Here is a 6,328-nt window from a genome sequence, read left to right as displayed (position 1 = left end):
ATTAAAAAAGTAGAAAGTCACAATGGTAAACAGTAGACTTGGTGGAAGTGGAAACGGAAGAGAGGTGTTTAAATTTGAATTTGATTCAGTGATCGTATAAAAGAAGACAATTTGTTATCAAAGAAATCAAAACTGGTATGTTTGTTAGCATACCTAAAAATTCTGGACTTAGGTGAATAAAAACCATAGTAAGCTCTATGGTTATCGGTATGAAAGAGTAAGTTTCGTCTGAGGTTTCTAGTTGGTATATTTAATTTTACTAAGCTCAGTAGTTCAGGCGCACTAAAGAGAAAGTTGAGAATTTTAAATAGGACTAGAAGACCGGATTTATTTCGACAGTCTATACCAACAATATGTTTCTATACCAGTAATTTTCTCAAATTGAAGGGTTTGGAATTGAAATTGCCTTAACTTTTAAAAGACAGGTAAATAATATTTTTGCGCGCAATGATGTAACATCGTGTTATCACTAGTAAAAGATGGAGAATTCTAAAGTTCAGACAATAAATAAAAAATATGGAGACATACTGTTTAATAATTTCTTTTCAATAATTTATGCAAATAAACATGTTACTTAACTCTGTTATAGCAAAAAAATAAAAATCACAAAAATGCCGCTCATGTTACGCGCGTGCGTCCCTCATCACTGTCAACAACCGGCTGAAGACTGAATCTGTTTTAGACAACACTTGACTGAAGACTGAATCTGTTTTAGATAACACCCGCCGCAAAACAGCGTGTCTGTTTTCCATGTTATGACTTCTATCTTCGTGTTCTCTCTTGTAAAAAGTATCTGTATAGGTGTTGCTGAATTAGCAACATTCATTCTTCGCGTGGCAAGGATAAATATTTTTTGTATTAAAATTTAGCATGGTTATATAAATTTTACTTTCCAAATCAGGTGTAAAAATGTCCAATTGAAAATCACGAAAAATACGAGTTCATCATCTAAAAAAATAAGAGAGATATATGAAGTCTTGTGTGCTGTCATTTCATTTATTTAACATCTAATTAATTCTCAACACATTACAAAATATACATATTAGATATACATATCGACTAGTGTGACATCACAGCCACACAAGAGTTTAAGCAATATGCCCGCCCTTATGGATATGTATGTAAACTGCAAACGGCGGCCTCCGTGGTGTAGTGGTCAAGACGCTTGACTCACGCACGGAAGGTTCCGGGTTCGATTCCCGGTGAGAACACAAAAATTAAAAATGTGATTTTTCTCAAGCCTGGGTGCTCTGTGATGTAATTCGCCACTGTAATTAGGCCTCCTGGCCTGTTGTGGTGCAAAAAAAAAAATGTAAAAAAAAATGTAAATGTATGTAAAGTGTTTGAATAAATAAATAAAATAGATCGAAATACGCTACATATTGTGCAAATGCAGTGTTCTATAAACTACTAGGTGCAAAAAGGGAAATTATGATGATTTCTGATAATTCAAGCAAATATCATCAATATTTAAATCATACGCTTGTTTGATATCTGTGTGCTACTACTATGGTGAAGATGCAAATTATTGTTTTTTTTTTTTTTTATATTTCATATAAACCTTATTTTTTTTAAATTCTCTGTATAAACACCTCACTGAGTTTAACTCATGTCGAAGCATTAATTAACATTATTTTTATATTATGTTTTAGTTACGGTAGTTGGTATATATAAAAACATATGCGTATACATATACACATCACTGTATTCATAGATTTACATAAACAAATTTAAATAATAAGTAAAAACAATAACAATAAATATAATAGTAGTAATATAATACACACATGTACTGTGCATATATTGAGCCGAAAAGCATGCCACCAGATTAGCATGTTAGTTATATTATTGTCCCGATGAGAAGACGGGTACGTCTTGAAACCAGTGGACATAGAAACTTTGGCGAGTGGCTATGTACAATTAATTATCAACATTTATCAAGCAAATAAATTTTATTTAAAAAAGGGTTGTCTACACGGGTATTTTTAAGAGTCTTAGGTAATAATTTAGGATGTTGAGGGTTCCTGCTTCCCTGGCATAGTGTACAAGCTCATAAAGGTCACAAGGAAGTAAATAAGGAAATACCTTACTCTAGTTTTAGACCACATCCATCAGAAATCCTTAGAGTCCTGATTTCGTGCAAAAGATTTTAGCTTCCTTGAGATTTTTGGCAACTACAAAGCAGTTATTTGCCTTCAAGTGAATAGTTAAAGAGTTTAGTATATTATGAAGATACCAATATCTCAAGAAAGACAAAAGACACAACTTTGATAGATATTTCAAATGAGATGAAGGAATTATTGGGGAATGTGGAAATCTAGACATTACCATGACCTGTCATTTGCTGGGTTTTTACTCTTTAAGGCACAGCTTTTTATTTTAATAAAAATTCATTCATATTTTTTTCATAACTATTGAATGTATTTTTTTTTAATGAAACGTAATAATAAAATTGCTTTTCAATAAAAAAAATTGTTCAAATTTGACGACCACCATATGCCAAGTAAGGGATAAAACAACTATTTACATCAGTCAGTGACTTGTGACATATATGTTAGCGAAAACGTAATATGTATATTACAATATTTATTTATGAGGTTATAAATATTAAGACAATTCTAGTATTTTAAGAATACATTGGATTTGTGGTCAGCTTTTAATACTACAATGCTTGATTGCATAAATAAAGAGTATTAGAAACTTTATTATTAAACATAGTTATATAAATTTTAAGCTTTAATATCGGGTTATATTTCCGTTGTAGTATTATGGACTTACAAATCATAGGTTCAAAGTTTAAATCCCATTACATTTGTACCACATTTTGATTATCATTTTCCTGCAAAAGTTTTTTAAGTCTTTTGGGAAATGATCCGAGAGTAGAAATATTTTGGCAAATAATAAAAACTCTAATATTAAGATAAACTTATATGAAAACTAAAAATATGGCGTTGCTACGCTTATTTTGACAGTTTGATTTTCTTTAACTCGTTTTCACTTTCCATTTTCTCGAATCGCTGAATCAATAGAGACGCTTGGTAGGTTGAACGATTTATTAAAATACTGTATCACGTTATCTTCTACGTCATATCCCTTTTTCGCCTACGTCACATCCGTAGTGGAAACTGTTGATGCAAGATTAAAAGGGGTTAACCCCCAGTGAGGGCTGCTTTGAAGGCTGTGGAAGAGACTAAGGCCATTAATCAATCAGAGCCTACAAATCCAAAAGCAAGGGATGATCTTTTTGACCTTTTCGAAAATACCCGTATTTTTATTTACAAATGATGTAATTAAATTAAGCATAAAAATGGTAAAGCTTTGAGCTTTAAAATGGTTTAAGTTAGACGATAATTTAAACGGATGAAAAACCAGAAAAAAAACAGTTTATATTTAAAATTTAACATCGTCCCCAATGAGGGGGCATATTGTACTACATTGAAACACAAAACGCAGCTAACCTAGATTTTTATCATGATCATTATCATGATTTGATATTATTTCAAAACAGTTATTTAGAATTACGTTGGTTATGATTTTGAAATGGTGTGCGATGAAGATCACTTAAATGTATTTTGTTTTTTTTTAACTTCTACGTAACTCGCGCGTTCCTGTGATAGTCATAATAATAATAATAATAATTGGCTGATTTATAAAGCGCCAATTCGATAAAAATCACCTCAAAGACGCTTTACAATTGTATACTTAAACTTACATTCTGAATAAACTAAAGTGACATACAAATGTAACGGACGTTGCAAATTATTTTGAAAGCATGGATATCTCGGCAACTACGTTGAATATTACTATGAGTTTTTTCATAATTTCCAAGGAAATCTAGACTCACAATAAAATTTATATATTTCGCATATTAAAGTGTATTAAATAAAATATTTCGTCCATCAAAATCTCCGAAAATGACAAAATATCGAGTACTCTGAGACAAATATATAAAACATTCATTTAAGAGAAAAAAATGTAAATTTAAAGGATCGAAAAACTCACACGAGAGTTAGTATCTTATATCGTCAAGTTAGTTCAGGACATTGGTAAAATAAACAAAAGTAGGATTTAAAATGCTGAACACTCTTCTAGTAGAACAGAAGGCCTGTCGATGACTGTTAACAGGCCGGCTTCTTCTGAAGAGTTTCGAGTGGTTTTCTCTTCACTAGAGCAAATGCTAGAGAAGTTGCCGATTGGCCCACTATATAATATCCCCCCTGATCCCAACACTTAAAAATTAGTAGCTTATTAAAAGCAGAAAAATCCACTGTTTTCAATTATAAGATTTGTACATAACACAATAAGCAACGTAAATAATAAATGCGACTATCATACAAAAAATCTAATAAGATCACTAAGTAAGACACGCATATAATTTTAACAAAACAAAAAGAGACGGTGATTATTAGGTGATCATTCCCTTACCACAGGTTACTATAGAGTGACTCAAGGGAAAGTTTTCACAGTATGTTCAATTGAGTTTACAATGGTAAGAATAATTTATAAACAGGAGATCTAACGGCACGTATTTGTTCTGAAGCTGTCGGCGTGAAAAAACACCGTTTTGGGTTCTTTGTTGAATATCATTTTGACAGCGCCCTCTGTTTACCGGTTGAACATTTTGTGTTATGTTCAGGCACAATCTAGATATAATGCAACTGAAGTGCCAGTGCAGTGCAATAGGCACAACCAGGAGTGAGAGAGATAAAACGTTTTTTCTTTTAATCCCATGATAAATAAGTGCAGCAACTAAAGTAAAAACTCGCAAAAATGCCTTTCTTGTTATGTTTCATGCGCTTGTTACTAACAATATAAAAATATCCTTTCAAAATTTTATATTAAATAAGTTAAAAAATACCTAAGTTGTATGTTAAATCCGTAAAAGTAATGAATTTTTCACTGTAATTCAATAAAATTTTGAAAATATTGTAAAATTCTGAAGCCGCCTGTTTATTGTATTCACTCACGGCACGGCGTTCTAAACAATTAGAAACTATATAAATCTAAATTGGGTTGGGGTACTGTGGCTAGTGCTGCAGACTCACGGGCCTGAGGTCCAAGGTTCAAACCCCAATCTACCCCAACTTGATTTCCGTTTTCCGTTAGTAAGTTATTTACAACTTGTTGAAAATGGCCCCCAAAATGGATATATTTGGGTAAATTATAAGAACGCTAGTATTTATTTTTTTATAAAAAAAATAAATTTTTTATAAAAAAAATCAATTTACTTGTCAGTTCAGAGGCAAAAGTCGAGTCGAGAGCACGTCAGTTTGAATTGTATTTAAAAATATATATAAATGACGGGATTTGGAACTGTGTAAGTACTGGTACATAAAATAGTAATCGTCAGCGGCCGCGAGAAAGCACATGCGAGAAATTGAGACTCGGAAATTAAACCTACCATTCTTCAGGATATCAAAGATTCAATTTCATGTCACAGGCATCAAACTTAGGCAAAAAAATTTTAGAACACTCCGTCACCGTCGGGAATATATCGCCTTGGCGGAGTCTCCCAGGGAAGAAAAAATACAATATATTATTATTTAATCTCGTAGACGAGACATATCTTCCTACGCCTTGTATTTGTCAAATACGATACAAGTATGCATTATACAATGGAAGCAAAAAAGAAGTAACCATATAATAAATAACAAAAAATTAAATAAGGATTGTTTATAAATTTTTCAAATAAACAAACATATTTATTTTACGTACATTAGACATTTTTATAACACTTGATGAGACCTTTTTTATAGGAAAGGAATATATTATGAGCAAATTATATATTTTTAACAATTTTGGAAATAAAGTTCCATGAAATCCCATGGAGTTAAAATTAATAAACTGCTTATAAGTAAAGTAAATAAATGGGCGTTAAACCGTCTATGCTCTCTGTAGCTACAGAGGTTCGTAATTTAACTCATATTTGTTGACGATTATTATTTTGTAAAATAGATGCTCAAGATATTTTAATTATTTATTTTATAGATAAAAACAATCGACAATAATTAAATATCATAAAAAAATACGGTTTGAAGACAGACCAGCGAAGTTTCTTGTCCATCTATGCGCTCTATAGCTCAAAGATGTGTGAGGATATTTACTGTACAGAAGCCTTTAGGTGGTTTTAAGAAAATTTCACTATTATCCAATCATAATAATAATAATAATTAAATAAAAATTTACACAAAAAGATCTTTACGCAATAATTAAAACAATTAAATCAAAACCTAGTCCAGATGGAATTACAATTAAATTATTGGAAAAGACTCTACCCATCATAGGAAATTACTTATTGGATATTATAAATGAATCGTTATTGCATGGA

Source organism: Micrasema longulum, unplaced genomic scaffold, assembly GCF_059751315.1.
Source record: "Micrasema longulum isolate JH-2025_06_02 unplaced genomic scaffold, ASM5975131v1 h1tg002102l, whole genome shotgun sequence".
NCBI classification, from domain to species: domain Eukaryota; kingdom Metazoa; phylum Arthropoda; class Insecta; order Trichoptera; family Brachycentridae; genus Micrasema; species Micrasema longulum.
Note: the sequence above shows the minus strand (reverse complement) of the source record.